Raw genomic sequence first — 23,765 nt, forward strand, 5'->3', positions numbered from 1 at the left:
GCGCTGGGGCCAGAGCCACGTCCAGGCACAGGGATGAGTGGCTGCGAGTCTGGCATCAGCTCTGCCTCAGCTTCTCCACACGTGACGTGAGGGACGCCGGAGGCCTCTGCATTTAGATTCTGAATTGGTCCTCACACCTGGCACACGATCATGGTGTGCACAGGGCAGACGGCCCATTCCACAGAGGAGGGGAGTGAGACTAGAGAGGGAAGCTGCTGGCCGCTAGTCACACAGCAAGCAGAGGGGGCCTGCCCATTGAAGTCCAGACCTGCCTGGCTCATGCCCAACGCCGCAACTCCAAGCCAGAGATGGCTCCCGAACAAGACATCGCCAGACCCTCGGCACAGGGCACCTCTGCCCCCTCAAGGGAAGCCTCACAGGGCTCGAGGCATCCCTGAAGGGCCCGCGCCTTTGGAGGGACACTGAGGCCCATTCACAGGGCTCTGGTCTGAGTTCAGATGCAGTTTGGCACCTGCCTCTCCCGGTGGCCTCCTCGCTCAGGCTCTGCTCCCACCACCAGGACGTTCTGAGAAGTAGAGGGTGTTGGGAGCGGCGAGCACGCACCGGCACCGGGGCACGGGAGTGGCATGGTCACTATGATTTCTGAGCGCCGATTCTCAGCGAAACGCCATGCCACTTCCTGAGAAGTGACGGCACCCGGTGACACCACAGGCTTCTGAACTCACCACCAAAACATCCCAGCAGCAGCCGGCAGCCAGGGGAGGAGGCCGAGGACACCAGGCCCCCAGGCCACACAGGACCCGGCCAGACCATGGCAGCAACTCCTCAGTGCATCCCCATCTCAGGAGGGACACTCGGCAGCCCAGGGAGGAGGCTGGGGCTGGGTTTGGGGCTGGGGCTGGGGCTGGGGGGAATGGGGCTGGAGCTGGTGGGGCTGGGGGCTGCTGGGGCTTGCAGGGAGGCTGAGGCTAGGGGGGCTGGGGCTGGGTGGGGGAGGCTGAGGCTGGGGCTGGGGTTGGGGGGCGAGGGCGGAGGGGGGGCACTGCAGGAGTGAACCCAGCCTCTCCCTCCAGCCACAGTGAGCTTTCAGGGAAACTGACATCGAGGAGCCGACCCTCGGGCGTCAGGCTCCAACTGGGCTGCGGTGCAGCCTTTCTGAGCCTCGGTTTTGGCATCTATGAAATGGGACAGCGACTTCCAGTCCTGGGACCAGCCAGGAAGACCCACTGGGATGAGAAAGGCCCACACTGGACAGGGGCATCCCACCCGACACCCAGAGACCGCGCCCTGGGGAGGGCGGCCAGGGAAACCGCCTCCTCCCAGGAGCCACAGCTGCCAGAATAAGCAGACAGGAAGGCTTTTCGAACGAAAGGCGGCTCCGCGCTCTGAACAGGAAATGCGAGCGGAGTGATGAGGTGGAGGAGCCGCTCTGCGTGGCCAGGACTGACGGGGTCTGAGGGATGGCGATGTCGGGGCCACGGGGCCGGGAGCGGGAGACCAGGCACACTTAGCTCTGCCACGGGGTGGAACTGGAGCGACACGAGGGAGGACACGCAGTGACAACTCTCAAAGCCACAAAGGCACAGGCTGTCGGATCCAGTGGGCTCATTGCCAGAACCTTTCTCTCGGACGCCCAGGCACGACGTCCACACCGGGCGCCTGTAGCAGCACCATGTGCACTGACGGGCAGGGCGGACGGAGACCCGGATGTGCATCAGGAGACAAGCGAACGGCGTGGAAACGGAGCCCCAGGCAGGCGATGCCAGGGAGACTACCCTCCTGCGGACCCAGCGCCAATGACAGGTGTCGCCCACTGCACCCGCCGCCCGGCCACCTGAGGAGGCAGGGCCATCCACAGCTCCCCTTTGCAGATGTGCAAACTGAGCTCAGAACAGCTGGCGAATGTGCCCAAGTTCACACAGCGGTCAGCAGCGGAGACCGAGCACAGAGCTCCCACACGACGTACCCCCAGGTGTGCTGCTAACTAGGAGGTGGTTCTTAACAAAGAAAAAGCCAGGCCGCAGGGCAATACATCCAGGTTGGTCGTAGGTAATGGGCTGAACAATGGCCTCCAGAAAAGAGGTGTCCACCCAGGCCCCATGAGTGTGGCCTGTGCAGGCGTAACTACTGCGATTACCCTGGGTGAGGATGGGCCTTAATTCCAATGACAAGTGTCCCAAGAAGAGGAGGGGAGGGGAGGGGAGGGAAGGGGAGGGGAGGGGAGGGAGGAGGAGAGGGGAGGGGGGAGGGAGGAGGTGAAGGGAGGGGGGAGGGAAGGGAAGGGATGGGAGGGGAGGAAGGGGGGGAGGGGAGGAGAGGGGGGAGGGAGGAGGTGAAGGGAGGGGGGAGGGAAGGGAAGGGATGGGAGGGGAGGAAGGGAGAGGGGGGAGGGGAGGGTAGGGGGGAGGACTGTGTGGAGACAGAGGCAGGGAGCAGAGGACGTGTCTAGGAGCCAAAGCCACCAGGATCCCAGCAGCCCCCGAAGCGGGGAGAGAGGAGAGCCGGTGGGAGGTGGCCCCTGCCGACACACCGCACCATGACCTTGGGCTCTGGTCTCCAGGGCTGTGTGCTTAAGCCTCCAGCTGTGGTGCTGACTTGGCGGCCACAGGAAACCAACACAGGGTCTGCCTCTGCCCGACCTCCCCCGCCTCAGCTCCCTGGGCCCGGCTGACTGCCCCACCCCAGAATGCCGCCCAGCCCTGGCACACATCAGCCCATCTCCTGGGCACCCATTTCCCCATGAGGAACAGGCCACGCCCACCACTCCCCGCCTGCTGGCCCGCGACCGGGGCCGGGTGAGTGGGGACCCTGAGGTGCCCAGAGAGCAGCTGCCTTAGAGGACTGGCCAAGCCTCCAGGGCGGGACACCTGGGCCAGGCCCCGGGTGCCTCAGGCTGGGCTGGCAGGGCCCCTCTGCTCCACTCACAGCCCCCAGGAGGCCTGGCTGCCCAGGGACTGCGTGGCCTGGAGGCGCTCAGGGCCTGGGGGGGGGGGGGGGGCCTGGCTGCCCCAGCCGGGCAGGTGCTGCCGACAGCTTGAGGCCCAGCAGGCCAAGGGGATGGGCACAGCTGAGCCTCCTGCCCACGAGGCTGTGAGAGAGGAAGCTGCCGGCTGGCCTGCCCTGCCCGCAGAGCCAAAGCCAAGAAGAATGAAACATAAAGCCCCGACTCACACATGGTAACAGGCGCAGGGAGGAGAGCGCCAGGTGATGGAGTCCTTCGGGCTTGGGCTCTCGGGTCCCCTGCAGCAGGCAGGGCGGGGACTGTCCTTCAGACCCAGCCCCAACCAGGCTCTGCCCCCAAACAGCCGTCTTCCCTCCGCCTGAGAATCCTGAGCGAGCAAGACAAGGAGGCCAGTGCCTTCCCTGAGGTGTCCAAGCAGAGTGGCACCCTCCCACCCATCTACACCGCACCCTCCCACCCGTCTACACCGCACCCTCCCACCCGTCTACACCGCACCCTCCCACCCGGCTACACCGCACCCTCCCACCCGTCTACACCGCACCCTCCCACCGTCTACACCGCACCCTCCCACCCGTCTACACCGCACCCTCCCACCCGTCTACACCGCACCCTCCCACCCGGCTACACCGCACCCTCCCACTCGGCTACACCGCACCCTCCCACCGTCTACACCGCACCCTCCTACCTGTCTACACCGCACCCTCCTACCTGGCTACACCGCACCCTCCCACCGGCTACACCGCACCCTCCCACCGTCTACACCGCACCCTCCCACCGTCTACACCGCATCCTCCCACCCGTCTACACCGCACCCTCCCACCCAGCTACACCGCACCCTCCCACCCGTCTACACCGCACCCTCCCACCCGGCTACACCGCACCCTCCCACCCGTCTACACCGCACCCTCCCACCCAGCTACACCGCACCCTCCCACCCGTCTACACCGTACCCTCCCACCCGGCTACACCGCACCCTCCCACCCGGCTACACCGCACCCTCCCACCGTCTACACCGCACCCTCCAACCAGGCTACACCGCACCCTCCCACCGTCTACACCGCACCCTCCCACCGTCTACACCGCACCCTCCCACCGTCTACACCGCACCCTCCTACCTGGCTACACCGCACCCTCCCACCGTCTACACCGCACCCTCCCACCGTCTACACCGCATCCTCCCACCCGTCTACACCGCACCCTCCCACCCAGCTATACCGCACCCTCCCACCCGTCTACACCGCACCCTCCCACCGTCTACACCGCACCCTCCTACCCGTCTACACCGCACCCTCCCACCAGTCTACACTGCACCCTCCCACCGTCTACACCGCACCCTCCTACCTGGCTACACCGCACCCTCCCACCGTCTACACCGCACCCTCCTACCTGGCTACACCGCACCCTCCTACCTGTCTACACCGCACCCTCCCACCCAGCTATACCGCACCCTCCCACCCGTCTACACCGCACCCTCCCACCGTCTACACCGCACCCTCCTACCCGTCTACACCGCACCCTCCCACCCGTCTACACCGCACCCTCCCACCAGTCTATACCGCACCCTCCCACCGTCTACACCGCACCCTCCTACCTGGCTACACCGCACCCTCCCACCGTCTACACCACATCCTCCTACCCGTCTACACCGCACCCTCCCACCCAGCTACACCGCACCCTCCCACCCAGCTACACCGCACCCTCCCACCCGTCTACACCGCACCCTCCCACCCGGCTACACCGCACCCTCCTACCCGTCTACACCGCACCCTCCCACCAGTCTACACCGCACCCTCCCACCGTCTACACCGTACCCTCCTACCTGGCTACACCGCACCCTCCCACCGTCTACACCGCACCCTCCTACCTGGCTACACCGCACCCTCCTACCCGTCTACACCGCACCCTCCCACCCAGCTATACCGCACCCTCCCACCCATCTACACCGCACCCTCCCACCGTCTACACCGCACCCTCCCACCAGTCTACACTGCACCCTCCCACCGTCTACACCGCACCCTCCTACCTGGCTACACCGCACCCTCCCACCATCTACACCGCACCCTCCTACCCAGCTACACCGCACCCTCCTACCCGTCTACACCGCACCCTCCCACCCAGCTATACCGCACCCTCCCACCCATCTACACCGCACCCTCCCACCGTCTACGGGAGCGGGGCGGGAGCTGCAGGTGCCTGTGTCGGGGACACACTAGCACGCCTGCATGAGCGCTCAGGCGATGCCGAAGGCTCTCTGCGGGCACCTCGGGAGCATGGAGCTGGGCTGCAGTGGGGAGACGGGGTGAAAGGAGAAATGCACTCTCTGCCCTTGCAGTTGCTCGTGCTCACGGTGAGCTGCAGCACTCCTGTCAGAAATGTCATAACTGACACAAGGGTATGACACGTCTGGACTTCCTTACATATTTGTTCCCTTCTTTCTTTTCTCCTCCCTCTCTGCCCAGACCTCACCCCCAGCCCTGGCACAGGGCAGGGCACTTGCTAAGAGGGGAGGAGAGGGGAGGGAAGGGGAGGAAAGGGGAGGGGAGGGGAGGGGAGGGGAGGGGAGGGGAGGGGAGGGGAGGGGAGGGGAGGGAGGGGTCAGCAGGACTAAAGAGGCAGATGTGTTAGGGGGGTTCCAGGCCCTTCCACACCCTCCTTCCACAGGTCGACTTGTGGGCTCCCCACCGGCCCAGAGGTCCCAGCACCTCGGGAACCCCTGGAGTCCACCCGCCTCTGCCCTCCATAACCCAGGCAGGCCCGCACACGCTGAACTTGTGTGGCCTGAACTTGGCCTGAGACCAGGACCCAGAGGCCCAGGGTCGGGGCAGCGGGTGGCACACGCTGGCCGCTGCCGTCACAATTACTTTCTGCTGTAAGGGACAGAGAAGTGCAGCCTGGAGCCACCCTCAGGGAGCAGGCTGCAGCTGGAGGGAGGGGGAGGCGGACAGGGATTGGGGACACATTGCCCTCTGTTGTCCTTGGCCTTGGGACCTCTCCATTACACACACAACACACATGCAAACACGCACACACATGCGCGCACACATTGCTCAGCACCTCCCCGTCTTCACACACTCCCTCCTCCAGCCCAGCTTCCTAAGTCAGTCTCCACAGGGCTGCTAGGGGCTCGGGGGACAGAGGGTCTTGCTGCTAAGCAGCTGGGCCACGTCTGGCTGTGGTTGTCCCTCTCTGGGCCTCAGGCTGCCCCTCCCACCGCGGGGATGCCACGTCTCACCCCACCTCCAGGACACCCCTCAGGGGGTGAGGACAGCCAGAAGCTGCCTCCGAGGCGAGCCTGCCTGGGTCGCAGCCCCGAGGGGCATGGCCAGCCCCTGGTGGCACTCAGCAGTCCGCAAGGTCCCTGCCCCTGGAGCCCGTCAGCTCAGAAAGCCCGGCGTGGCTCAGGCAAGGGCCACAGAGAGACCAGAAGGAGGAAAGCATGCAGGTTCTTTTTAAAGTGGGGAGCTGGTCAAGTTGAATATGGCAAATCTTAAAAAATAAAAAAAAAAGAATGTTAAACCTGAACGTCATGATCCAAAAAGAGACTGGGCAGGGGGACACAAGATACAAATGGCCAGTGGACACCTGGAATGCTAAGTGGGCAAGACAAGGAGACACTGGGCCCTGGGACACCCAGCTCTGCAGCTAGCCCCACACACACACACACACACACACACACGTGTGCACGCACGCACACACACGCACACATGCACACGCACAAGCACGCACCCGCACACACACATGCGCATGCACACACACGTTACTGCAGGAAGGCACAGAGATTCATGGCGGGAAGCGGGGGCCATGAGAGCTGAGCAGTGGGACTCCCCGAGCCTCTGTTTGCTTAGATCTGCAGTGAGAACAGCTCCTGCCCTCACAGGGGTGCGGGGCGGGGGGCAACCTAAGCTGCACGCAGGCTCAGAGCTCGAAGCAAGTAAGGTCACAGATGCAACTCAGCACAGAGGAGGGGCCTGAGCTGAATGCCAACTCCCTCCCCAGCACAGACAGATGGCCGGCAAGGGCCCAGAGCGAAGGTCTGAACGCCAGCTCTGCCCCGACAAGCCCCACGATTCTGGGATGCTGATGCCACCTCTCTGAGGCCCAGTTTCCTCATCTGCAGAATGGGACGCCATCCTGGCTACTGAGCACTCGCATGCCTGGTCGCTGCGCACCCACTCGCAGCGGGCACCCCTGCAGCACATCGGATGAAAACCCTGCCCTAGAGAAGCATGCGCTCAGAAGGGACGGCAGGAAACAAGCTGAGCAAGTGAGACAGGGCGTGGCAGGCAGCAGTCAGGCCTCCACAGGACAGCGCACGGGGGGGGGGGGGGGGGGGGGGGGGGGGGGGGGCGGGGGGATGGTGATGGAAGGGTGGCATACTGAGAACTGTACACCTGAAAGCTTGTAATCTTATTAACCATTATCACCCCCAATAAATCAATAACAACATTTTTAAAAAGAAAAATACAGGAGAGGGATGTAGGGAAGGGAGGCCATGGTGCTATCCAGGAAAGCCTCCCGGAGGGGGCGACATCTGGGCAAGACCTGAGAGTGGTGAGGCGGGGGCTGTGCAGAAATCTGGGGAAGAGTGTTCCAGGCAAGGAGGCAGCAAGTGCAAAGGCCCTGGGGGAGGCCCAGCAAAGAGCGGGGCAGGCAGTCCAAGGGGGAGGGGAGAGGGATGGGAACGAGGACTAGACTGTGCAGGGCCTGGGGACCGTGGGGAGGAGGGTGGCTTTGTTCTGAGTGAGAGGAACCCTGGGCGGGTCCTGAGCCCAGGGCTGTCCCTAGACTACAGCACCCACAGCGCACGCAGTGCACTCAGAGCTGAAGTGGCCGCTCGGGTGGCCTGCAGGAGCCTCGCTCTGACGGCTTCATTTGTTGCGCGCTGGCCCTCTCCAAGCCTCAGTCCTACGGAGATCCAGACCCAGGGAAGGGGAGAGGGGTCCCCAAGACCTGCTCTGAGGCCCTGAGAAAGGGCTCCCCTCCTCTCTGGCCACACAGTGGACCTGCATCCAGTGCTACAGAGCAGAAAGCCGATTAAGGGACTGGACCAGGGACCCCTGGTCTCCACAGCCTCACGCTGCCCTGCAGCCTCCATCTCAGCATCCAGGCAGGGGCCTGAGCTGGGGTGCATCGGCTGGGGCAGGTGTAGGAAGCGGGGCAGGGACAGCAGGAGACAGCCTGGCCACAGCAATCACCGGCCCTTCTGGCCTCCATGTCCAGGGGAAAGCTGGGATGGAGGACAGATTCCCAAGGCCCTGGCATCACCAAGGCTCCCCCTCCTTCACCGAGCCCCCTTTCCACTGAGACCCCTGCCCAGAGGCCACAGAGGGGCGCACAGTCCTACTCTCCCATCCTGGGTGCTCTCAGCAGCCTCCCAGCGGGTCCTCAATCCCACCCTGCAGACGATGAACTAAGGCCCAAGAGGAGAAGTGGCTCAGCCAGTCACACCGCAGGCCTCCCTCACCTCAGCCGTCTGCCCTGAAGTCTCCTCCCAAACACCGAGGTTCGGGGGGGCAGGGCGGTCTCTGTGTACCCAGCACCATGTATGAAGCAGACCCTGTGCTGGGCCATGGGCATCAGAATGCCAACCCGCCACGCACATGCCAGCACAGCAAGGCCTCACGAGGTCCCTGTGGCCAGAGAAAGCAGCCCGGACCCTGACCCACCAACACGTCCTGAGCACCTGCTGCATACCAGGCCTTCACGGGGCCCCGGGCCCGCAGCACCTGGGCAGCCAGGAAGGCGAGCAGACACCAGGGCCTGTGTGGGCTCAGCCCCAGGCGAGGGGTGGCAGGAAGAGATGCCACGCTGTTCTGGTGAAACACAGAGGCACCTGCGGGGTATCTGGGCAGGAGGAAGCATATAGCTCTGTCCCTGGCAGAGCACCAGTCCCTCCCAGGGCTTCAAACCTCCTGTGTGTGCCACGGAGAGAATGCCACCCTCTGCACCAGCAGACCATTTGGAAATTAAATGAGAGTGCAGCGCCCTCAGCCAGTGGACAGAGCCCCGGGACAGGAAGCTGGGCACGGAGCAGGCGGTGGAGGCTTCTGCTCAAACCCCCGACTTGCTGTGCTGCTTTCAGTGAAGACCCCGCCAGCTCCGGGTCCACTTCCTCCCAGCACAGCACAGCTCACTGGACGGCCCTCCACCAGGCACTCGCTGCGCAACCGGAAGCCCCCTGGGGTCTGACATGACAGCCGGGATGGGGGCAGCGTCCTGGGCACAGGCTGACAAACGGGCTCTAGCCCCTGCCCCAAGAGAAGGGCCATTCCCTCGGGCTGGGGAGGAGGCTCTGCTGTCCCCTCGCCAGGAGAAGGACAAAGAAGCTGTCAGGGGCCCGGAGTTCATGTCTGCCAGGTCTATGACAACACCCAATCCTAAGAGTGCCATGGTGGACACTCAGTGATACACCAGGGCCCCTGCTGCCCAGCACCCGGAGCCCCCTCTTGTCCCTCGGGGGTCAGCACGCCCCTCCCCCTCTGCACCTGCTGTCCCTCAGGGGTCAGCACGCCCCTTCCCTCTGCACCTGCTGTCCCTCAGAAGCTTGTAACACTGATGGGAGTCCTTCCAAGGTGTCCCTCCTGGAGCTGCCAACCTCTGCTGAGAAATCTCTCAGGACTCAGAATAGGGGTGGGGAGTAAGGGGTGTGAGAGGCGTGGGGGGATCTTCTACTCTAAGCCCCCCTGGCAGCACCCAGGGCTGGGGCCCCTACCTGACCCTCGGGGCCACATGGCACAGTCCGGGGCTGGAGCAGCCCCGGCCCAGGTGAGGCTGGGCTGGGGCAGGGAGCAGCCGGGAGCCAGGCTTCCTTTGGCACCTGGGGGTGGGGTAGGGCCGGCCAGAGGGCTGCAGGTCTCAGACCCAGGCCTCTGGGGAGACAGACTGCCACTGGGTTTCAGGGTTTGGGTCTGGAGGGCAGAGTCCCCAGCGCTTTATCCCAGGGCTCCCACCAGAGGAGAAACGGCCACAGGCAGCACAGGCTCCAGGTGGACCTGCCCTCGGGGAGGGGCAGGTGGCCCTGGTCCCGCAAGTCCCGGCTGTTGAGAGGCAGAGGCACCTCCTGGAGCGAAGACCTCCTCCACGGAAACACGGCTCTGTGACCCGTCCCCCGCTCCCTGGCAGGTCTGAAGTACCACGTGCCCTGAGCACCTTCCAAACCGGAGGGGCAGGAGCACTTGGCGGGGAGTCTGGCCTGAAACCCAGGGGTCCGGGGCTGCGGGGCATCCTCCCCGTGGGCGAGGCCCATCTAAAAGCAAGAAGCTTTGGCTGGAGTCGTCGGCTCGCTCGCCAGTAGAGAATACCATTTCCAGAATGTTTCCACTCCATCGCACGGAGAGTGAGAAGGAGAAGCGACTCCAGGACCGCAGATCTTGGATCGGGGGAGGGGGAAGCACTTTCAGGGCTGCTCATGGACTGCGACCCCATCCGCGCCCCCCATCCCGGGGTCCGGGGAAGATCAGGCAACACACGCAAGTGCCTCCCGAGCCTCTGGTGAACGTCTGCCAGGGGACCGAGAGCGCCTCAAAGTTTCCCGGAATGGAGGTGAGCAGGGAGCAAAGTTCCCGGTGGCGTAGCAGCCGGAGCCATGGCAGGAGCAGGCAAGCCTGCAGTCGGCATGGCCTCCGATGGCTCCCCAAACTCTCCCATCCCCTTCCCTGTGGCCCCACAGCCTCGCGCTCACCCCGAGCCGAGAGGGCCTGCGCGGAGCGGACGCCAGGCCCCCGGGGGCCGCGCGCCGGTGGCCTCGCACTTACCTCGGCGAGTGTCCGGGGCGCGGCGCGCTCCGCGTCCTCCGAGCTCCGCGCGGCCGTCCCCAGCCCCGGCCGCCGCCGCCCCGGCCGCATCGCCGCCGCCGCCGCTCAGGGCAGCGCCCAGGGGCGCTCCAGGCCGAGGGGCGCGTCGGCTCCGAGCGCCGATCGCTCGGGGTCAGCCGTGGGTCGGGGGCGCGCGCCTCCACGGCGCCCCGGGGCGCAAGGCGCTCGCTCCGGCCGGCGCGGCTGGAGTCCGTCCCTCTGTTCGGCTGCGAGAACTGGCGACGCGCTTCCTCCCCCGCCCTCTGTTATCTGATCCCAGGCCGGCCGGGCGCGCTCCCCACGCCCGGCGCCCCGCCCTGCGCTACCTGCGGGCTCCCGGCCCCCAGCCCCTCGACCCTGGCGACCGAGCTGAGGAAGACCGCGGTAGCCGGGAGGCAGGGGAGGACGGTGAGCGGGATGGAGGGCGAGAAAGAGGCGGGAGGCGGAGGCACGGCGCGCACCCAGCTCCGTGTCCTGCGGCCACCAGAGCACAGCTCCGCAACTCCTCCAACTCTCCCCCCGGAGCACCCTCCCAGCGCGACCCGCCGCCGCCCGCCCCCCTCGGGAGGAGCGGGGGCTGGCCCAGCCAGCGCGTCCCCAGCCTCGGGAGGTCCCCCGCCCCATCAACCACTTGCGCACTGGGGCGCGCGTGCGCGCGCGCGCTCGCGGGCACACACACACACACACACACACACACACACACACACAGAGGCATGTCCTCCAGGGACAAGCACAAACAGGTGCACAGAGAGCGCACACACAGTCCAGGGAATCTTGCATGCAGCCCATACACAAGTTCACCCACACATGCAAAATGCATGCCCTGACATGTATGAGGTTGCAAGTGCACAGGGACATACACACTCATACATGTACATTCAGGGTAGTGTGTGCACTTATACACCCAGATCCCGGCTTGTACACCTCAGAATTCTTCTCCCTTGCACACCAGGCATGTACTCACACATACCACCTCCCCTCTTTAACAGCCTCTCCGCTTCCACCCTGCGCGGTTTGACTTCTCTCAAATCCTGCCTTTCCCTCTGTGCTCCCCTCAGTTCTCCCTTTTTGCAGACCTGACCCCGCTGTGACCCGCTTCTCCTGCCACCTCTGCCTCTGGAGGCGGGGCTTTTCCCAGCCTGTCCCCAGGGACCCTGCCCTCCCAGCCTCCTGGGCCCATTGTCTGGGCCTCTGATCTCAGCCGCCTGCAGGGCCCAGGACTTCCCTCCTGGCAGACAGATGGCCCTGACCGCTGGGCCTGGGCCTGGGCCTGCGGAGACCCCATTTTATCACCAGTCTGACCCCTGGCTCCACCTTGGAGCCCCAGCATTGGGCCAAAGAGGTGGGTCTGTGCCCAGAGCACAAGCCTGAAATGAATCCCAGGCCCTCGGCCTCCAGCTGCCCCTCAATGTGGAATGTAATTATGTATCTGAGCTGCGGGCGGCTGGCTGCAGAGCGGAGGGGTGGGGGTGGGGGCGGAGGGGGGGGCAGGATGCCTCCCGGCCAACGCCTAGGTTGCTGGACGCTCAGACAGACCAGTGCAGGCCTACCTGCCCGGCTCCTGCCCAGGCTCCGGGCCCCAGGAAGCTGGTGGCTGCCACATGGCCTAGGCCACCCAGAGAGTTCCCAACCTCAGGCTGTGCTGGGTTGAATCCCACCACCTCTGCTGACCAGCTGAGGAAGCAGGTCAAGTCGGCTCTCCAGGCCACGCTTTCCCAGGATCAGGTGGGGAGTGAGGTTTCCCGCCTCCTGGGCCTGCAGTGAGGGTCCACGAGTGCCTCCCCCAGGCACCCAGCACAGCGCCAGCTGCCGAAGAGCTCGGCCTGGGCCTGGCTGGGCCCCTTGCTGCCACTGCAGCCTCAGCAGTCACTGGCCCTCACACAGGAAGGGTGGGCGCGTACCTGCAGAGCTGCTGAGGGTGAGTGGGGCTCAGAGCCGGGTCTGTCCCCGCCAGGATGGCTGTCCAGCCTGCAACGGGGAGAGGGACACCCCAGGAGGTTCCAGCCACCCCCCACCCCCTTACCCCCTCCCCCCGCCCTGACTGGCACAGCTGTCCTGGCTTCCTCCTCCCCTCGGAGACCAACCTCCCAGGGGGCCAAAAGCTCTCAGGAAACTTCTCCTTTTCCCTGGAAATGACCCAGGAGGGAAGTGACTCAGCTCCCCACCGTCCCCTCCCGTTTCCCAGAACAGGGAGGCTCAGGTCATCACAGAAAGAATGGCTCCCCCCCCCCCGGGGGGGGGCTCGTCGTGCACCCCAGGGGAGCCAGCGCATCCCCTCAGCGGGCCGGGCCGGTGGTCTCAGCTGGAAAGGACAGAAGCCTCTGGGCACCTCTGTCTCTAGGCTCTAACAGCTCCCAGGACAGGGGTGAGCCCAGGGCATTCTCCACTCTAAACCCACCTGCAGCAGCTCCCGGCCTGCTGCTCACCAGGGAGCCAGGGAAGGCAAGCAGCGCTCCCCGGCCTCCGAGATGCCCCAGGGCCGCTCTCCATGCCAGTCACAGACCACGCCAAGCATCCTGCCCAGGTCCCTGAGCAGAGACTATCCTTGCAGAGGCCAGCCCTTCAGGCTCCACATCCCACCCTCCTGGCCCACCTCTGGTGCCAGAATTCAGTTCTCAACCACCATCACATCACATAAGCAGCTGCTAAAGGCCCAGGTGCATGGCCCTTCGCTGGGCCCCATGGGTGCCAGCCTCCCTCCAGGGAGCGCGTCCATGTTCCAGATGCAGAGACTGAGGCACAGAGGGCAGGATGTGTGCCGGAGTCTCTCTAAACAGCCCCCATGCCTGCCCCCTGGCTTCCTGTCTGTGAACAAAGGGGCTCACAACCCCCGCCCCCCCCCCCCCGCCACCCCCTCCCACCCCCCCCACCCCCCTCCCCGCCAGGGCAAGGTGCACAGCCACTGCTCCCTCTGGTGTTGAAGGGATGCCCCCAAGCAAGGCCAGGCGTGCGGGACCCAGACAAGTCCCTTGCTGAGGTCCTGAGAAGCCAATGACAGGAAAGGGAGTTGTTGTCCCACACACAGTAGGAGTTCTAGCAACAAACACCTTTCCAGCCAGCCGGCATGGCTCAGTGGTTGAGTGTCAACCTGTGAACCAGGAAGTCACGGTTCGATTCCCAGTCAGGGCACATGCCCGGGTTGAGGCTAGATCCCTGGTGGGATGCTTCTATCTTTCTCTCCCTCTCCCTTACTCTCTGAAATCAATAAAAATATATTTTAAAAACAAAACATACCTTGCAAACCCCTCTGATTCTGCCCAGCGCCCAGCTTCCCCTTAATCTGAAATTCTCTCTCTTCCCCTGGGCCTGGCACATAGTAGCCATTTAAGAGACCCTTGCTGCCACGGTGCCCTCAGAGCGCAGGCAGGAAGGCCCACAGGGACCACTCCTTCTGCTGAAGAAATCGAGGCCCAGGCAGGGAAGGTGGCTCCCAAGGCCACCAAGCCACCCGGGCACGGGGAGCAGCCTGCTGCTGGGCTGAGAGAGCAGCAGGCTGTCTGCTGGCTTCTGTAATATTTATGTCTTAATATGACGATGCCAGTGCATTTGTTTCAGTCATAAATTAATCATGGGCTGAGATGTGAAGACCAGACGGTCCCTCGCTGGTGTCTGTCTGGTACCACGGCAGCTCCTCGGAGCGCTCTAGGGCACCTCCTCCCAGGAGCCCATTGGGTTTCTCGCCCCCCCCCCCCCCGATTCCCTCCCCAGGATTTCAGCCCAGCCCCAGCCCCAGAGTCAGGAGACCCTTGAAACGTATAATGGGCTATGCGTGCCCAGCTCACTCTCGCAGGACAGCCGTGAGCCAAAGTCCCCAGGCCCGGCCCTACGCCCCTCAACTGGCCCAGTCCCTCAGCCTCCTGTTCCAGATGCACTGTCCAGTCCTTCAGCCCTCAATGCCACCAGCTCAATTCTGTCACTAGACTTTATCCCCAAACTGCTCTTCCTTCCAGGACGGCCCACCAGGGCCTCCCCGTCCCGTCCCACTCCTTCCCACACCAGCCACTCTCCGAGGCGCCTCATTTCCTGTGGGTCTCCAGCGAGGCATGTCCGTCTGTACAGACAGGGACAGGTCTGTCCGGAGTGTTCACAGCCCAGGCTCAGCACACAGGCACAAAGGGACACGGGATGAGAGACACCGGGGCCACAGGGCAGCTCCTGGCAGAAGCCTGGCTCCTCCCCGCTCCCCCCGAAAGTGTCCAGGGTCTGGGCTCACCCTCCTTTCACCTCCACCCACAGGCAGCTCATGAGAGCCACACCCGGCTGGTCCAGGACCTGCCTTTCCCGGGTGCACAGCCCGTGGCCAGGAATCAGGGGCACAGGATGACGTCCCACGGGGCCAGGGGAAAGGAGGCCCAGCACGCAGAGCCCAGGCCCAGTCCCTTCCCTCAACGCCATGCTCCCTACGACAACAGCCGTGGCTGTGACAATGGCAGGATGCGTGCATTTGCCTGTGCCAGGCTCCGTGGGCGCATCAGGGAGGATGACGGGGCAATCGCTCCGGTTGAAGGTATAGAAACGCCACCCCGGTGGGTAAGTGAAGAAATGAGACTGGACGGGTCTGAGCTCGCAGTGAGAGGGGTGCCTGGGAGGGTGGCCGCCCACCCTTGCCGGGCACTACGAAGGAGTCAAGAAAGTGACTGTCTGGTTCCCTCGAGGCCACACTCCCCTGCCTGTTCCCGGGCACCCGCAGGCCCAGGCTGACCCTGGGGCATTGATTTGAGGGGAGTAGACATGAGGCATGGCTGGCGGCCTGGGAAACAGGACACTGGGCCCCTCCCGCTCGGCAGGAAGCAGCATTGATTAGCTCCGCCAGAGCTGCCACCTGACTATTTCCCTCATGAGCAGGCTCTGCCCTCCCCCACTGCCTCCCCTCCTCCCTGCCTCCTGGGGAGCTTCAGCCGGCAGCGGTGGGCCCAGGAGCCAGGAGGGCAGCCCCGGGTAACCTGGCCTCTCCTGGGTGCAAGGAGGGCACTGTCCTGGCTGTGCAACCTCACAGGCACCTGGTCCATGTCCTCCGGGATTTAGGCCCTTCTTTGGGAGCTATGCTCCCTGGGGACTCACCACCTGGATCTAATCTATCCTACCACCTGGTGCCTGGGGACAGGGACCATTCCCAGGGCCCAGGGGTAGGCAAGTGGCCCTGACCTGCCTGTGATTGGTTGAGATATGGGCATGTGATTCAAGCCAAGCAATGAGGACTGGCCCTAGACTGGCTGAATCAGCTGGAAAAGAAGGAGCTTTATCTTGCAAGGGCTGCTGGGGACCCCTTGGCTGCTACATGGGCTGAGCCCCCCTAAAATAAGACCCACCCACATGAGCGGAAAAGCTGAGAGAAGCAGGAGTCCAGACAGGCTCCTGGGGGCCTTCTGATCACGCCCTGGACCTTTGAGTTTTGCGACCTAAACCACTCTTTTCTAACTGGAGGCTTTTGAGATGGGTTCTGCCCTCTCCAGGTCCCCGAGAGGCTGCTGGGGGAGTGGTAGATGTAACACGACCAGCAAGGACTCAAAAATGTCCTCAAGCCTCTCAACCCTCTCCCCTCCTGCCTGCCGGGTGCGTGAGGGCTGCCTGGCAGACCTGAAGGACAAACAGGGTCTCCCCTTCCTTCCGTCTCACTGTCTCCCTCCCTGTACAGGGACAGAGCTTCCAGGAAGGCGGGCAAGGCCTGCTGGTCCCAGGATGACAAGAATAAAGGGCAACAAAGGGAGGGAGGGAGGGAGTCACTCCAGCCTCTCACAGTTAGAAATAGCTTCCCTCCAGGAGGCCTGCTCCTGAAATAATGCAGCCGCCACCCGCCACCCGTGGGCACTGCCTGCCTCCTCCCTCCTGTCAGAGGTCCCCAGGAGGGCCCTCACTCTCGGGATGAGGACTCTGCCCCCAACACCTGCCCCATGACCAGCCCCTCACCCTTCCTTCCTCACAAGGAGGCAGGCTGAAGCTGGGCCTCAGTGAGCTCGTCTCTGCAGTGGGCCTGACTCTGGCACAGGAGGTGGGCCAGAGGCCGGCCAGTGGGGCGGGGACGGACCAGGACACACTGCTGCCCCGCCCTCCCCAAAAGGACTGTAGAGGCAGAACAGGGCCTTATGCGTGGCCCTGTTTATGTGGAGAAAAACTGCCGATCTATTTGCATGAGCAAAGGAAGCCTGAGGAAGTTTGGGAGTGAAACTGTCAGAGGTGTGTCCTCCTGAGAGGGGACCCCTCCTTGCTTCGCTTTTGTGTGCAGCCCACACCTTACTGCTCCCCGAGTGCTTGGGGCCCCGCTGCTGGCCTGGCCTCGCCAGCCGGGGACCCTGCAGCCGCTCAGGCCTCCAGCCTGGCTGTGGGCCGTGAGGAGTGAGAGGCGTTTGGGCGCGTGTGACCCACGGGCACATCCAACAGCATCTGGGCTCTGAAGTCCGTACAGAAAGAACTTTATGTGACTTTATGTTTTATTTTTTAATTTTATTTTTTAATATATCTTTATTGATCTCAGAGAGGAAGGGAGAGGGAGGAGGAGAGGGAGGGAGAGAGAGAAAGAGAGAGAGAGAGAGAGAGAGAGAGAGAGAGAGAGAGAGAGAGAGAGAGAGAGAGAGAGAGAGAGAGAGAGAGGAGAGAGAGAGAGAGAGAGAGAGAGAGAGAGAGAGAGAGAGAGAAACATCAATGATGAGAGAGAATCATTGATCGGCTGCCTCCTGCACGCCTCCCATTGGGGATCGAGCCCGCAACCTGGGCATGTGCCCTTGACCAGAATCAAACCCGGGACCCTTCAGTCCGCAGGCTCTATCCACTGAGCCACACCAACCAGGGCAACTTTATGTTTTAAAGTCGGGTTGTGGTGTCCGTGCGAGGAAGCCCAATGGCTCTCTGGTTCCGCAGGTCATTCCAGGAGTCGTGGCTGATGCTCCTCTCCACAGGGACTCCCCAGCCGGGCACTCAGGGCCAGCCCTGGGAGAGGCGAGTGGCTTTCTGGGTCCTTGCTCTCTGCCTCCAAGCCTCGGTCGGCCTCAGAAGCTGAAACAGGCACCTGCTCTCCACCCCAGTGCCAGCACCTGGGGGCTCTCGCCCACCCCAGTGCCAGTGCCCAGGAAGGGTCTGGGGTAATCACTGTCCAGTGGGTGGGTTGGTGATGTAGGTCTCCTGAGGGATATGGGGAGGGCCCGGGGCAGCCCCAGACCCATTGTGGGGGCTCAGGAAAGGGGCCCCTCTTGCAGCCTCACCAATGCTCTCCTTCCCAGGCTGGGCCCCACCCTCCTCCAGGCACCCACCGCCTCCTGGGCTGCCTCAGCACAGCTCGCCCCGTCACCCACCCCCTCTAACTCCGACTTTCCTCAAGCAGAGGGCTCCTGAGGACTAAGGGGTGTCTCTGCTCTCCCTCCTCAAGCCCATCCCAGCACTGGCACCACCTGACTCAGTGCCACCTCCAGCCAGGTCACTCCCTGCCTCGAACCCAACCCTGACGTGTCAATCACAGCCTGGAGCAGCCAGCCAAGCTCAAAGAACACCACTCTCTATCCCAGGAGCTCTGTGTCTAGGAGTGTATCCCACCAGCTGCTTGCACCCCGACAGCAGGATGTACGTCCCAAGTGTCTCCCTTCAGAGTAGCAACAGATGCAAAGCCTGCCACACGCCAGAGCCGCCGTGAGAAGGTGAGGATGGAGAGTCAGTGTCCACAGGCCTGGCCAGCCCGAGGCCCCAAGAGGCCCTGGCCTGGAGACAGAGGCCCATGGCTGGGGGCCGAGCCTGGGAGACCCTGGCTCGGGGGGCCCCACAGGTCCTACTGCCCAACAATTCTTGTACAAGGTGCCACCCTGGGTCATGTGCCGCTTCTACAGAATGATGGATGCCCTGGAGCCCAGCGACTGATGCCAGCTTGCCGCCCTAATGGGGCGAGCTCGGACCGCGCTCCTGTGGCCCCAGATCAACCGAAACGCCCGTGTGACCAACCTCATGCACATCCTCACGCACTTGCAGCTGCTCCGTGTGAGGGACATTGAACCACCTGGCACCCTCCCGTCCCCCTCCCACCCTCCAGCACCACAGCCCCGAGGACCAGCTCCATCTCTGCACCCTTTGAGGCCAAGGCCCCAACACCCCCCCCCCCTCCCCGCAGGAGTTGCAATCGTCAGCATCCCCCCACCTCCTCCCAGCTTTTCCAGGCTCCCAGAACCATTCTGGGCCTGAGTGCTGCCCTGTCTGAAGCCCTGCTGCCCTCGGCCACCACCACCATCTCTAGAATCCTCCTCCACCAAGCAGAGGCCAGAGAGCCCAGGCTCCTTCCTGCCCGGGAACCCCCTCTCTATTCTGCAGGCCCTCCATGAGGCTCCCAGCGCACCACAGCTTCTCGGAGGAGCTGAAGGTCAGGAGGGCGGCTTCGGACGTGTGCACGGGCATCCTGAGGAGCACGGGGAATGCCGTGGAGACGATGGACGAGGAGGCAGACCTGGGGTGGCCACTGTGGGGCAGAACTTCCTGGCCGCGTGGAGCAGCAGTCAGTCTTGTCATCAAACATCGTGGACTTTGCTGGCTGCTGTGCTCAGAGCGGCGACCACTGCCTTGTCTGCAGCTTCCTGCCTGGCGGCTCCCTGCCTGGCGGCTCCCTGGAAGGCCCTCCACTTCCAGGCCCAGGCCTGCTCCCCTCTCCGGGGCCAGCGCTGGGCACCCTTCTGAGCACAGCCCGGCGAGTCAGTTTTACCTCAGGACGGCCCCAACCTCACCCACGGAGATGTCCGGAGCTCCAGCGTCCTTCTGGATGACAGGCGGATGCCCAAACTGGGAGACTTTGGCCTGGCCCGTCTCAGCCGTTTGCAGTGGTCAGCCCTGGTCAGAGCAGCACCGTGGCCCGGACTCTGCCTGAGCGGCACCTGGCCTGCCCGCCCGAGGAACACGTCAGGACCAGAGGCTGGCGGTGGACACCGACACCTTCAGCTTCGGCAGGTGGTTCTGGAAACCCTGGCTGGCCACAGGGCTCTGAGGACGCATGGTGCGAAGGCCAAGTACCTGAAAGACCTGGTGACAGAGGACGCAGAGGATGGTGGGTGCCCTGAAAAGCATCCAGACCGCACACCACCCGGGTCTGGCCTCAGAGCCTGGGCTGCCCCAGTCGCCTCCCAGATCTGCACGAAGCACCTGGACCCCAGGCCCGGGCCCTGCCCCCTGAGCTAGGCCTGGCCCTGGGCCAGCTGGTCCTCTGCTCCCTGCACCGCCAGGCTGAGGAGACCCCATGACCCAGGTGGATGAGAGGCTGGAGAAGCCTCAGGCCGCAGTGGCAGGGCCGCCCCTGGAGGCAGAGGCTTCTGGCCGCAAGCCCCTGCTCCACAGGAAAACTCCTACATGTCCACCAGCAATGCCAGTCCCTGGCAGCCCCTGGCAGTGCCCTCAGAAGCCTCTGCCCCGGCAACGGAGCAGCTCCAGAAAGGCCCCAAACAGCCCGTGGAGAGTGACAAGAGTGTGTCTGGCATGTCTGCCACCCTCCATTCCTGGCACCTGACTGTGGACTGCCCCCAGGCCCAGCCCTGCCAGACAGCCCTGCAAGGGGGCTATCACATGGGCCCCTGCACCCCCCGGGCAGGCTGGCTGTACTCAAGGGGGTGCCACCGGAGAGTTCTGGGGGAGCGGCCCAGAGCCCCAGCCCACAGCCGTGCAAGGATCACACCTGGGCTGTTGTGCGTCATCGCGGCCACCACAGATGGTCGTCGACTCAGCCTGACAGAAGACAGTGCAGAAGCTGGCCTTGTACGAGGACGGGGTCCTAGACAGCTCCCTTCCAGACTTGGGCCTGGACCACCGAAACAGGCGGGGCCTATAGAGAGTGATGACTTTCAGAGCTGATCTCTTCACCCGGGCAGACCCCCAAACCCAGATGTCCAAGTCCTCATGGTGGGACGTCCTCAGAGCACACACACCCTCAGCAGCCTGTGGGTGGTAGGGGTGGGCCCAGCCTCACAAGGCAAAGCAGGTGGTGGCCCCTGTGCTGCAGGGGTGTGGGCACAGGCCGCACTCAGAGCCACCGGGCCGGCTGCCGGAAGCCATCCGTGGGGCAGGACATCTCAAAGGCCTGCCTTCAGCCCAGCACTTGCGGGAGAGGAGAGCCTTGGTCACGGGAGGGGTGTGTGGGGGAGGAATGCATGTCTGAAGGCTGCTGGCTGCCCGGCCAGAGGAGCGTGGGTGGGACCCATAGGGAGGCAGCGAGGAGCCGGCGCCCCTGAGGGCGGGGCAAGGCATGTGCAGCCTGGCCCACAGCGCAGCCGAAGCCCTTCCCCTCTTCCTTGGCTGAAGCCCTGCGGGAAGGCGGCCACTCTGTGCAATAGTGCAGGTGAGGCCCGGGGCTCTCCCAGCTGCTTGCGACGAGGAAAAGTGAGGTGTGGTTGCCCGTTGGTTCTGTCCACCAGCTAGAAGTGAGGGCTCTGAGATACCCCAGAGAGTCCAGCAGCACCCCACATCAGGCCAGTGTCTGTGGGCTTCTCCGAGGAGCTGGGAGCCAGCCTAACGTGACTGCTCGCGACCCAGGCCACCCCTGGGTGCTACAGACAGGCTCCCAACCAAGTCACCTCCAGAGGCTGCAGGCTCAGCACCAGGCCCAGGCAGTGATGTCACAAAGGGGCCACTTCCCAAGGTTGGCCTAGGCCGGGGCCTGTGTTACCCAGACAGTGAGAAGCCCCAAGGTGAGAAGTTGGGATCGAGGCAGAGAAAGAGGGGGAAATGGGACTTGCAGTTTTGGAAGCAGGTGAAGTTTCATGAAGCCCAGGGCTGTAGCACAGGCTTACAGTGACTCTGTGTCCACAGTCATGACGCACTACATGCCCCACAAAGCGAGGCATTGGTGAAGTCCCAGTTGCACTAGAGCAATAAAATCTTATGTTTCATCCAAGAAAAAAACAAAAGAAAGTGAAGATAGAGATTCTGTGAGAACAGGGGGCTGGGCAGTCCGACTGCAGGGGAACACTTGCAGGGGTTCAGTAAGTATTTGTTGAGTGAATCTAACAGGGAACATTTTCTGAGACAGTGAAAACAACACAGGGCAGGAGAGAGAGTGCTGGGTGCCGTCAGGTTTATTCTGAAGCAAGATATGCACATACATGCACCCATGCATGTTTGGTAGAATGTTCTGGAAACATATACCAGAAACTGGCTGCCTGGATGACTGGGAGGTTAGGGAGCAGGAGGGAGGAGAGCTGTTTCTGTGAGTCTTCTGCATCTTTATCCCATGTGTCCCCAACATGAACTAATGTTTAAAATAACTCAGAGATCAGGGAAGAGGGAGCCTGGGAGGTTGGTCCAGAGAGCCCGGCTGTCATGCCCGTCCTGACTCCCCCCCTTTTCTCCTTTCCATGTCAGCTTCCTGCCTGCTCCCCCTCCCTGCAGAATTGCCCAGCCCATCTGTGACTGAGAAACACTCTACAGCAAGCATGTCAAACTCGTGGCCCACAAAGAGTATTTTTGTGGCCCAGCCAATATAATGGTATGTCAGAAACATTTTAATAAAAATTTTGTAACTTAGTTTTTATAATAGCCTGTTATACATACTTATTAATAACGAACTACAACATTCTCTAATGACTGATTACTATAATTGTGTTGCATTCATTTCCTTTACACGCCTTACAACCAGGCACACCATTTCTCTCCATTAATACAAGCAGCAAATATTTAAGCAGCCAATGGCCACGTCATTTGTCTTGGATTAACTTGTTTGGTGCATGCAACAGAAAATATTTCACTTTCGGAGAACAAGAAAAATAGGTTTATTTGCATTATGCTTATTTTTTTTTATTGATTTTTTACAGAGAGGAAGGGAGAGAGATAGAGAGCTAGAAACATCGATGAGAGAGAAACATCGATCAGCTGCCTCCTGCACATCTCCCACTGGGGATATGCCCGCAACCCAGGTACATGCCCCTGACCAGAATCGAACCTGGGACCCTTCAGTCCGCAGGCCGACGCTCTATCCACTGAGCCAGACCGGTTTCGGCCATTATGCTTATTAATTTGTGCAGTTATTCAGTGTCTGGTAAGTTAATGTTCAAAAAAAAATATTAATTTTTATTAAAATGTTCTATCCTAGCTAATAAAGCAGGAATATGCAAATTGACCATCACACCATCACAAAGGTGGTGGCGCCCACAGCAGAGGTGGGATTTCCATAACACAAGATGGCTGCACCCACAGTGAAGACCAAGTTCCCGTAGCGAGCTTTAATGAGCAATCAGCAGGGACCTGAGGCTGCTCCCCCCAACCCAGTGAGGTTTGACGGGTACCTCAAGCCGCGCCCCCCACCCAGCGGGGCTTGACAGGGGACCTCAGGCTGCTCCTCCTGCCCCGGCCGGGCTTGACAAGGGTGGGGCCGGCTAGGTCTGGGTCTTGCGTGATTTTGAGGTGGGGACTTGACTCTGTCCTGTGATGTGCCCCAGACTCTGACAGGAGGAAGATTTTCATATACATTTTACTAATTTTCTTTCATCTCTGACACTTCTATTATAGAGAAATCTGGGCAAATAGCAATATTAAAATATTTCCTCTACTTAATCCCCTTTTAATGTGCATGAATTTCATGCACCAGGCCACTAGTTATTTTATGTTAATGATTACTCACTTATTTCAGCCCTTTGTATTCAGCATGTTTCTATCGAAATAAACCTACGTTTCTATGAAAATTGAAGCTTTTGTTTGTTTGCAGCCACACACACTTAAACCTTGTTTATTTGGCCCATGCTAGCCTTTGAGTTTGACACACTTGCTCTACAGTGACCCAAATCTCCCAGAAGCTCCTGAGGGACAACTCGCTCTGAGCCAGGACCAGGCAGACTTGCTGGCAGGAGGGCGTGCGTGGCTCTTTCAGGAGGGCCACAGGGTCCCCCCGCCATGCCTTCGCCTGCCCTGTTCCCTCAGCCAAGTGCCCTGCTTGTGTCTCTGCCTAGTTACATCCTCACCACAGCTTTGGTGCTGGTCTGTGTTAAGGAATTTGGTGGTAGAATTGGAGTAAACTCTCTCCCAGTGTGGCCCACCCACAGCACAGGGGCAATTAGTATCCACTCCATTAAAATCCATAGACTGCTGGGGAGAGGGCATGATGG

General features: G+C 62.3%; 1 protein-coding gene and 1 pseudogene across 1 annotated transcript in view; one reads left to right on the forward strand and one right to left on the reverse strand.

Moving 5' to 3' along the window:
* The window catches only part of LOC118660974 (ATP-sensitive inward rectifier potassium channel 12), a 41,498-nt gene extending 30,238 nt beyond the window's left edge, over positions 1-11,260 (reverse strand). The window contains exon 1 of the mRNA XM_036318518.1: positions 10,678-11,260. The gene's annotated coding sequence lies outside the window, so the exon portion shown is untranslated. The remainder of the gene's footprint in view (positions 1-10,677) is intronic.
* Positions 11,261-18,576: 7,316 nt separating this feature from the next.
* LOC118660973 lies at positions 18,577-20,523 on the forward strand (annotated as a pseudogene).
* Positions 20,524-23,765: the final 3,242 nt, after the last annotated feature.

This window comes from Myotis myotis, unplaced genomic scaffold, assembly GCF_014108235.1.
Source record: "Myotis myotis isolate mMyoMyo1 unplaced genomic scaffold, mMyoMyo1.p scaffold_m19_p_72, whole genome shotgun sequence".
NCBI lineage: Eukaryota > Metazoa > Chordata > Mammalia > Chiroptera > Vespertilionidae > Myotis > Myotis myotis.